Source organism: Bufo bufo, chromosome 5 (genome assembly GCF_905171765.1).
Source record: "Bufo bufo chromosome 5, aBufBuf1.1, whole genome shotgun sequence".
In the NCBI taxonomy this organism is placed as follows: Eukaryota; Metazoa; Chordata; class Amphibia; order Anura; family Bufonidae; genus Bufo; species Bufo bufo.
The window spans coordinates 63,536,114-63,547,401 of NC_053393.1; the positions used below are offsets into that span (position 1 = coordinate 63,536,114).

At 50.2% G+C, this 11,288-nt stretch overlaps 1 pseudogene; it reads right to left on the reverse strand.

Annotated features, from left to right (window-relative positions):
- Positions 1 to 252: 252 nt before the first annotated feature.
- LOC121002381 lies at positions 253 to 836 on the reverse strand (annotated as a pseudogene).
- Between the last annotated feature and the right edge of the window lie 10,452 nt (positions 837 to 11,288).

The window sequence follows — 11,288 nt, forward strand, 5'->3', positions numbered from 1 at the left end:
GCTACTTTTGTTTCTTTAATTTATCAAAAGATAGCATCTCTCTTTTTTCTTTACTCTCAGAGTTTCGATGGGTTCTGGAACTCCTTTCCGAAGATATTTTTCAGCATCTCTGCTTCCAGATTTGCTAAGTCTGGAACGATCAGAAGTTCTATTTCCACGCTCTTCCTTCTCTTCAGCAGTGGTTTCCTCAGGTTTGGTGGCAGTTTCAGAGTCCTTTGCTTCTTCAGTGGCTTTTTCCACTTAGGCAGACTCTCATTCAGCCTCTTCTTTGATCTCTGCAGCGTCTGAGGATTTCTCCCACTCCAACTCATCGGCCTTAGCTTCTTTAACCTTTGTCTCTTTGGAGTCTCCACTATCTTTGTTATTCTTCTCATCCTTCTCGGACATGGCATCATATACCTGCACTCTTAACTCCTCCCTTTCTTTCTCATCGAGGTTGGAGGCACTGGGGATATTGGGGTCCTTATCAGACTCTTCATTTGCCTCTTCTGGCATTCCTTCCAGAGAGTTACCCAGGACATTGTTCTCCATTCATGCAAGCTCCAGAAGAGCCATTCCATAGTAGTAGAACGCATCTGCACACTGGTCAGCCGTCTCCCCGTATTTCTTCCCCAGAAGGCTACTTGCTTCCTGGAGACATTAACGGTGAAGGGGACGTCTTTCATGACTAGGTCCCGGTTACTCACTGCCATGAGTCTCTTGGCTTCTGCATCCACATCAGCCCGATCAACTTGTTCAGCAGATGTTGAAGGAGCAGAAACCTCTTCCATCTTCTCTGCCTCGGCCGGCACCGCAGCGTTACCATTTCCAGACTCATTCTCAACATGCTCTGGCATGGACTTCTTGGCATCTTTCAGAGGACTCTACTCCTCAGGTTTCCTATTTACCTTCGTCCATACTAGATGAGAGATGTCTGAATCACAGTTGGTTCCCCATACAATGCAGTTGTCATGATAGGTAGGTAAGCGGGGAAATAACCAAACAGAGGAAAACAAACAGAACAAATGACTAGGCCCAAAAGCTACCGATCCCTAAAAGTTTTCCCTAAACTGCTGTGCCCATGTGCATACCTTAATGGTTGATATGCACATGCCCTCGTGCCTAAACCTATACACCCTGGGCAACACTTAAGCTGTAGGGAAAAGGGAAGAGGCAACCTGCTTCTTCAAACCCGGAGGAAGCAAGCGTCTCCCTAGAGGCCTAGATAAAAGACACAATGGGAAATAACGGAGAGGACTTATCTTGAGCAGAGCTGGAGCAGACGATCCACCACACATCCAGAGCTCACAGGAAAGAACTATAACCCACACAGGCCACTGGGAGAAGGAGGGATAAATAGCCTCACTAACAATCAAACCCAGTACACCTGAGGGAAGGTGGATCCGGCTCAAACACAAACCAAAACAAACAGAGAAGTCAGACATGTGCAGCCAGTCTGACAGACCTCCGCACATTCACAGGGCAAGGCGTGACAGATTGTGGAACAGCTCTGCCTGTATAATGTTTATGCCTAAATTGTATTGGAACTGTCATTTGGCATTCCGGGCACTAGAGGCACTGTTTTGAAGCTACAGCCAGCACACTCTGGGATTTGCATATGCAAAGCAGATGATGACTCATGCAGGCTGCTTCTGAGAAAAAACAGGAAGTCTGAGCTGATCTGACATGGTGGAAGGATTGTGCTGTGAGAGACTGAATACGATTCCATCCTGGCTTGCGGATGTCCGGCAGTGAATGGACACTCAGAGGAAGGAGAGTAGCTGTCGTCCCATTACTGGATCCAGCTCTTTTTAAGAGAGATTGTCCCAGGAAGGCTATTTTCAGTGTGTGGACAGAAGCCTTATTACCAAACAAGGCCGCACAGTTGCTGAGAGGTTGGTGGCCATCCCGGGTAAGCGGCATCCTCGGGCCCAGAACGGACGCAGGTCAGTACACCTGGTTACCGATCGTACTATACTGTGTGGTGCCTAAAGTAACAGAGATTAGCCTAGGCCTTGTATTAGCTAGATAGTTAGGGTTACATCTTTGTTAGGCCTTACTGTACTGGACTGCAGTGCAGTAATTGACTTGCAGGCTCTGCTGCTTCTGCCACCGGTTAGGTGTGTCCTCTGTAGCGGCACAGCATGACTTGTAGGCTCTGCTATGTGCGCCAACGGGCTAGGCCTGTCCCTCGGACAGGGACGGTGACTGTGGGCCTGGGGTATTACTTATTCTGTTTATACTTGTGTTATTACTATTTCCAAAGTAAAGTTTCTGTTCTTGCATATAAAGCTGATGTCAGTGTCGCTTTCCTTGTCTGTGACTTCGCTGTATCCTGGGGAGCCCACCCCGGTACACGGCTTACAACTTGGCGTAGTCGGCAGGATACAGTGACCGTTATGGACGGGAACGCGGCAGGAGACCTTCCCCCGGCGCTAATGGTGCCGGATCAGGACCCAGCCCAGGGTGCACAGGCGCAAGTCCAGCTTGCCCCCAACAAGATGGCTACCCCAGTAGGATACATCCCTGTAGGGGCACTGCTGCGTCATCTGCCAAAGTATGACGGTAGAAACATGACATTGCAGGACTGGACTGAAAGGGTGCGAAGTGCGGTTAAAATGTGTAACCTCACTCCCGAACTGCGGTTCGAGGTTGCGTTGGGAGCCCTAGAGGGTGAAGTAAGGCGGACAGTGATGGTAAGGCCCGACTCCGAGAGAGATACCCTAGAGAAGATATTCTCCCTGCTAGAGAGAGCCCAATGGGGGCGGGCCAAAGAGGTACAGTTATGGAGTCACTTCTTTAACCGACCACGGAGAGAGGGCGAGACCCTGATGCAATATTCCAATGCTCTACAGGAGACGCTGAATGAAATACAACGATGAGACCCTGAGGCCATGGGCGCCTTCCGGGAGGTGGACCGGCTTCTACAAGATCAGTTCATAGTGGGGCTCTTTAATAAATTCTTACAAGATAAATTATAAGAAATTACCCGAATAATGGACGACATAACATTCTACAGCGTCTACTTAGCCGCCGTAGAGAGAGAGGAAGAGCCCATACCTGCGGCAGCGAGAGTAGTGAATAGCACGCATGTTACAAGGGACCGGCCAGGGTCTGAAGAATCAGAGTCCTTAAAGGATGTGGTCCAGGCCCTGCGGGAGGAATTGAAAGAGCTTCGGCTGGAAGTGTCCCAGATGAAGGCAGAACCGTCCCGGCCTCCGGAAACGGTCTCCGTACCTCGTGCCACTCCACCCAGAACAACCCCGGTGTGGGGGCCGGTCAGAAGAGGGCCCCTCTGTTGTGCTTGCCGAAAGTACGGCCATATGGCCAGAGAGTGCCCAGCACAGGTAGCGTCTGAGCCGACGTTAAACTTCCGACCGCTGCAGTAGCTGGGCGTCCTGCGGCGGTGCACAAGAAGTTAAGCCCTCTGCGTGAAGAACATGAACTTGTATGCCAGCAGCCCCATATTAGAAGCCGAGCTGGAAGGCCGAAAGGTCTGCTGCCTAGTTGATACAGGGCCTGAGTGCACCCTAATGCCTCTGGAGTTCTTCGAGAGGCAATTCGGACATATGATGGAGCCCGAAGACGGGAGCGTCATCAGGCTGACGATAATTGAGAGATGGATGTTCGAGGGATAGTCTGGATGCGGGTCCGACTGTTTGGGCAAGACATCGGCAAGAAAGGGGTCATGCTGGTGGACCATTCGTCCCGGAAAGGAATTGACGTGACCCTGGGCATGAATATACTGAGAGACCTAGACCATCAACTCTATGCCAAGGAAGGACCGAAATTACTGGCAACGGGCCACCACACACCGGCCTACCCAGAAGGTCTTACAACAAATGGTGAGGAGCTGTAGCCTGCAAAAGAGTAACCTGTCCAGTTGGGCCATTGGAGACGTGAGGGTGCTCCGGAGGACCCCATTGAAGATCCCACCTCGACAAGAGCGAATATTGATTCTGCCAGTGGGGGCTGGACGACGACTGAATGGACTGGAGGTCCTAATCGAACCCGCTTATCAAGAAGAAACGCAGACTCGCCCATTGGTAGCCCGGGCCCTCGCCATTGTGAAGGATGGATGTGTGCCTGTACGCTGCTGTAATGTTGAGGACTGTGAGTTAACCGTCCCCGCAAACACCCTGCTGGCCGAAGTTTATGTGTCCGAAGGGGGTATCACTCGACGAAGGGGCTTCACGCTGCAGCCGGATAGGAGATCAGCCTGGACCTATGCTGTGGAGATCCATTCAAGGGAAACCCCGACAGCGGAGTGGAACGGTTGAGTGATCATGGCCCGTATGGGGGTGGACTGCAGAACCCTGACCCCGGGGGAACAAAAGCTGCTGGAAGACACCCTCTGGGAATTTCAGGAGGCCTTCTCAAGACATGATGAGGACTTTGGGTGTGCTACTGCCATCGAACATGAAATCCCAACCGGCGATGCAGCGCCGATCAGGGAACGTTACCGGCAGATCCCACCTAAGATGTATAAGGAGTTGAAAGATATGGTGGCCAGCATGTTGGAGAACCGGGTGATCCAGGAGAGTCAAAGTACGTGGGCTGCTCCAGTAGTCTTGGTGTGGAAGAAAGATGGGTGTCTCCCGTTCTGCGTAGATTATCGGAAGCTGAATGCTCAGACCGTCCGGGATGCCTACCCCCTTCCGCGGATTGAGGAGTCATTATCAGCCCTAAGCCAAGCAAAGTTCTTCTCAACTCTTGACCTGGCTAGTGGGTACTGGCAGGTGCTGGTGGCCAAGAAGGACAAAGCCAAGACGGACTTCATTCTACCTATGGGACTCTACGAGTTCAACAGGATTCCCTTCGGCCTCTCCAATGCTCCGGGGACATTCCAGCGATTGATGGATCACTGTCTGGGGGAACTCAACTTCGAATCAGTATTGATATACCTGGATGGCATAGTAGTGTTCGGGGCTTCCTTTGAAGATCACCTCCAGAAGCTGCGACAAGTCTTGGGATGGCTACGAGACCATGGGCTCAAGATCAAGTAAAAAAAATGCCAGCTGTTCCGACAGCAGATAGAGTACTTAGGACATGTGGTCACCCAGGAGGGGGTAAAACCGGTCCCAGCAAGGTGGAAGCCGTTCAGAAGTGGCCCCGGCCAAGTACGCTACGGGAGGTTCCGGCGTTCGTGGGACTGGCCGGCTACTACAGGAGGTTTATACCCAAATTCGCTCATCTGGTGGGCCCGTTAAACGAGCTGCTAAGAGGCACGGCTGGGGGCCCGAAGAAAAGCTCAGTCGACTGGGGGCCCCAGCAACAAGAGGCCTTTGAAGCGGTGAAAGAGGCGCTGACCAATGCCCCGATCCTGGCTTACGCGCGGTTTGATACCCCATTCCTGCTGTATACGGATGGAAGCCTATATGGTCTGGGGGCCGTATTGTCCTAAGTCCAGGATGGACGGGAAAGAGTCATCGCCTATGGAAGCCGGTCCCTAAGAGAGTCAGAACGCAACCCTGATAACTATAGGTTCCTTTAAACTGAAACTACTGGCACTGGTGTGGGCCTTGACCGAAAGGTTTTCAGAATACCTGACTGGTGCAGAAGTGACCGTGATGACGGACAACAACCTGTTGGCACACCTGGAGAATGCCAAGCTCGGTGCACTCAAGCAAAGATGGTTGGCCCGCCTTTCTAAGTACCAATACCGCATCAAGTTCCAGTCCGGTAGGGAGAACGGCAACGCTGATGCACTCTCTCGAATTCCAGTAGGACAGTCGACTCAGAGAGCCGATGAGGAGTTAGAGGACACTGAAACTCCTGACCTTGGTCGTTTACCTCTGTTCCCGGATGTGGCACATTCAGGTGGGGTGGCGTCTGGAATGACGCTGGTGCTGGAGAAAACGTTGACTGATTGGGAGAGAGTCCAGAATAGCTGCCGGGATTTGTGGAAAGTGAAAGAATGGGTTCGGAGCAAGATCTGGCCTCGGCCAGAAGAACGAGCCTGCCTGACCCCAGAGAGTCAGAAGTTGTTAAGGCAGTGGGACAAGCTGACAATTACCCAGGACCTCCTGTGCAGGATCATATACTTACAGTCAGAGCTGCAGTACCGGCAACAGATTGTCATTCCCATATCGTTGGAGTTGAACGCTCCCGTACCACTCCGTATCACCCACAAGGAAACAGGGCATGCGAAAGCTTCAATCGCACCTTGCTTCAGATGCTGCGGACTCTGGAAGACAGTCAAAAAGCCCAGTGGCCTGCGTACCTACCTGAGTTGATGTGGGCCTATAACAACAGAGTACACAGTACCACTGGATACTCCCCACATATGTAATCCAAATAAGGTCGGCACTGCTCGAAGAGTTTGGCGGTGCACGTGTCTGCGGGCAGGAATCCCAATAGATAATTCGTGAAGAATAAGACCGGAACTCTCCACATATGGTCATGTTTGGACGAGCCGGAAGGGAGTTTGAAGATCTCCACATACCTGACCCGATGGAGCCCCCACCGAGAAGTACCACCGCATGGGTGCAGGAGCACCGCCGCCGGCTGAGAGTGGTCCACAAGGTTGTGGGGGAGCGCCTGGGACAGGTGGTACACCCTAACCCAAGACCAGTGCAGAAAGATGGGTATGTCGTGGGTGATCGGGTGATGGTCAAAGCCAAACGGCCATCTGGGAAGTTAGATGGACAGTGGGAGGCGGTTCCATACACGGTGAAGAGAAGGGTAGACCCTGCTATTCCAGTCTATGAGGTAGAGCCAGTAGGGACAGGGGGACCCTCACAGAACTTACACCGTAATATGTTGAGACTTTGCGAATTTGATGAGCCAGTGTGCGTGGAGGGGGTGCCTCCTCACGCTCAAAGTATGGAGGAAAGTCCCTCAGATGAGGAAGGAGGAGGAATGGGGGTTGTCCCTGCCCAGGTGTCTAGAGGTTCCGGCTGTGACAGGTTTGCCACCCAGGTGCAATGCTGAACAGTCAACAGCTCCTCTCTTGTCAAATATGTCTGATGTCCCCAGTATTTCTGAGACCCTCAATCTGAGACGGTCAGTGAGGCCCAATGCTGGTGTACCTCCACAGCTATGCCCAGGATGAGTTTTTGTATGGGGAGAGTTGCCGAGGACGACAACTTCTAGTGGGGTGGTATGTGAGATTGTGAAACAGCTCTGCCTGTATAATGTTTATGCCTAAATTGTATTGGAAATGTCATTTGGCATTCCAGGCACTAGAGGCCACTGTTTTGCAGCTACAGCCAGCACACTCTGGGATTTGAATATGCAAAGCAGATGATGACTCATGCAGGCTGCTTCTGAGAAAAACCAGGAATTCTGAGCTAATCTGACATGGTGGAAGGATTGTGCTGTGAGAGACTGAATACGATTCCATCCTGGCTTGCGGATGTCCGGCAGTGAATGGACACTCAGAGGAAGGAGAGTAGCTGTCGTTCCCTTACTGGATCCAGCTCTTTGTAAGAGAGATTGTCCCAAGAAGGCTATTTTCAGTGTGTGGACAGAAGCCTTATTACCAAGCAAGGCCGCACGGTTGCTGAGAGGTTGGTGGCCATCCTGGGTAAGTGGCATCCTCGGGCCCAGAACAGACGCAGGTCAGTACACCTGGTTACCGATTGTACTATACTGTGTGGCGCCTAAAGTAACAGAGACTAGCCTAGGCCTTGTATTAGCTAGATAGTTAGGGTTACATCTTTGTTAGGCCTTACTGTACTGGACTGCAGCACAGTAATTGACTTGCAGGCTCTGCTGCGTCTGCCACCGGTTAGGTGTGTCCTCTGTAGCGGCACAGCACAACTTGTAGGCTCTGCTGTGTGCGCCAACGGGCTAGGCCTGTCCCTCAGACAGGGACGGTGACTGTGGGCCTGGGGTATTACTTATTCTGTTTATACTTGTGTTATTACTATTTCCAAAGTAAATTTCTGTTCTTGAATATAAAGCTGGTGTCAGTGTCGCTTTCCTTGTCTGTGACTTCGCTGTATCCTAGGGAGCCCACCCCAACACACGTCTTACAACAGTACTCCCCCCTTCTACGGTTGACCTCCGGACACCCCGGACCAACTTTATCCGGGTGTGCCCTGTGAAAGACCAGGCGGCTAGCACTAACATCAGTAGCCGGAACCCACATTCTTTCCTCGGGACCGTATCCCTTCCAGTGCACCAGGCACTGAAGGGAACCCCGATGAACACGTGAGTCGAGAATCCTAGAGATCTCAAACTCCAAATTGCCATCCACCAGGACAGGGGGAGGTGGCAACGGAGATGGTTCCACAGGTTCCACATATTTCTTCAATAAAGACCTGTGAAACACATTATGGATCTTCCAGGTCTGCGGAAGATCCAGACAAAATGCCACCGGGTTGACAATAGCAGAGATTTTGTAAGGGCCAATAAATCTTGGACCCAATTTCCAAGACGGTACCTTCAGCTTAATGTTTTTAGTGGACAACTACATAGAATCACCCACACACAGGTCCGGACCAGTCATACGTCTCCTGTTAGCCATCCGTTTTTATCTTTCACCCATCTTTTCCAAATTAACTTGGATCTTCCGCCAGATAAATGACAAGGCAGAAGAGAATCTCTCCTCTTCTTGCATCCCAGAAGATCCAGTCCTAGAAAAAGTTCCAAACTGTGGGAGAAAACCATATGCGCCAAAAAATTGTAACTTATTAGTGGGCTCCTGTCTACGGTTAGTCAAGGCAAGTTCGGCTAGAGACAAGAATGAGGACCAGTCATCCTGGTTCTCGGCAACAAAACACCTTAAATAGGTCTCCAGGTTTTGGTTAGTGCGCTCTGTCTGACCATTCGACTGGGGATGAAAAGCCGAAGAGAAAAACTGTTGAATTCCCAGACGAGAGCAGAACGCCCTCCAAAACCTGGAAACAAATTGCGTCCCCCTATCAGACACCACATCAGAGGGAATGCCATGTAGTTTCACAATGTTATCATTCTTGAGCGAGAGTTTTGGCATTGGGCAAGCTAGGTAACAGTACAAAATGGGGCATCTTACTGAAGCGGTCCACTACCACCAAATCACAGTTTTCCCAGAGGAACTCGGAAAATCGGTAATAAAGTCCATGGAGAAATGCGTCCAAGGACGAGACGGGATGGACAAAGGAAGAAGAGATCCTGAAGGCCGAGTGTGAGCCACCTCTGCATGTGCACAGGTCTCATAAGCTGCCACATAACCCTCCACATCCTTGCGCAACCCTGGCCACCAGAATCTCCGGGAAATAAGATCTATGGTGAATTTGCTTCCAGGATGTCCCGCAAGGACCGTATCATGATGTTCCTTGAACACCTTGTATCGCAGTTCAGCAGGAACAAACAACTTGTCTGGAGGACAAGAATCAGGAGCCTCCTCCTGGGCCCCCAACACCTCCATCTCCAACTCGGGGTACAGAGCGGAAACCACCACCCCATCAGCCAAAATCGGAGCAGGATCCTCCAAATCACTCCCCCCAGGAAAACTACGTGACAACGCATCTGCCTTGACGTTTTTAACCCCAGGGTGAAAGGTGACAACAAAATTGAACCTAGTAAAAAAACAGTGACCATCTAGCCTGTCTAAGATTCAGGCGCTTAGCAGACTGCAAGTAAGCCAAATTCTTGTAGTCAGTATATACCGTATTAGGATGAGTAGCCGAGATGTATCTCCTACATCATAATTTCTTTCAGCAGCCGAGAGTTTCTTTGAGAAAAAAGCACACGGACGCCATTTGCTTGTGGATGGACCCTGCGACAGAACTGCTCCGACCCCCACTTCTGATGCATCAAACTCCACGACGAACAGTTGAGACACATCAGGTTGCATCAGAATGGGAGCAGACGCAAAACATTTCTAGCAGAAAAGTCCTGTAATGCCTCATCCGACCAGACAGAGAAGTCGGCACCTTTTTTAGTCATATCTGTCAAAGGTTTTGCAATGGTGGAATAATTCAAGATACATTTTCTGTAGTAATTGGTAAAACCCAAAAACCGCATCAGAGCTTTCTGATTCTCAGGGCCAGTCCCATTTCAGTACCGCCCAGACCTTTTCGGGGTCCATACGAAAACCAGAGTCAGAAAGCAGGTATTCCAAAAACGGTATCTCCTGGACAGCAAATACACATTTTTCAAATTTTGCATACAATTTATTCTCCCAAAGGATCGATAACACCTGTCTCACGTGATCCTGATGGGTTTCCAAATCGGGTGAGTAAATTAGTATGTGATCAAGGTAAATAACAATGAACCTTCCCACTAAATGATGGAAAATATAATTGATAAATTGCTGAAAGATCGCTGGCACATTAGTCTAACCAAAGGGCATGACAAGATTCTCGAAATGACCTTCGGGTGTATTGAAGGCCGTTTTCCACTCATCTCCTTCCTTAATTCTGATCAGATTATAAGCTCCTCTTAAATCCAACTTGGAGAACACCTTGGCTCCGACAATTTGATCAAATAGATCAGAAATCAAAGGAAGGGGATACGGATCATGGACCGTAATGAGATTCAATTCCCGGAAATCTAAACACGGTCTAAGTGATCCGTCTTTCTTTTTTATGAAAACAAGTCGGTGGCCACAGGGGACTTAGATGACCTAATATGTCCCTTTGCCAAACTCTCGGCAATATACTTCCGCATAGATTCTCTTTCGGGTTGGGAAAGGTTGTATAGCCGAGATTTTGGCAGTTTAGCTCCAGGGATGAGATTGACCGGACAATCATATTCTCGATGGGGGGGCAACTCCTGAGCTCCACCCTCTGAGAATACGTCTGCAAAATTAGAGAGAAACTGAGGTAGAACCGTAGTTGAAACCCCTGAGATAGAAGCACAAAGACAGTTGTCCGTACAAAATTCACTCCAGCTACTGATTTGTCTTGTTTGCCAGTCAATAGTAGGGTTATGCTTTATCAACCATGGTAAACCTATAACCATTGGAGCAGACAAGCCCTTCATAACAAAACAAGAAATTGACTCAACATGTGAATCACCCACACTAAACTGAATGTCATGAACGATATGTGTAAGACTCTTTTGTGAGAGAGGGGAGGAATCAATAGCAAACACTGGTGTAACGGTCACGTCCACACACCCACAGGGGGAGGATAGTGACCACTGCGCTCCACCCTCACCCCTGGCCCTGCCTACTTGCCTCACGAGTCCTGATGACAGGGGACAACTGGACGACAGTCCCTAACTTAGAATATGTGCAGGAAAGACAGACAAGACAAAATACGGAATGTGAACGGACCGGGTCAGAACCAAGAGAGCTACGCAGTACAGAGGGTTAAGCAAAGAATGGTCAGGAGAAGCCGGGGTCAAATACCAGGAGAGTAGAGAAGTACCAGAGG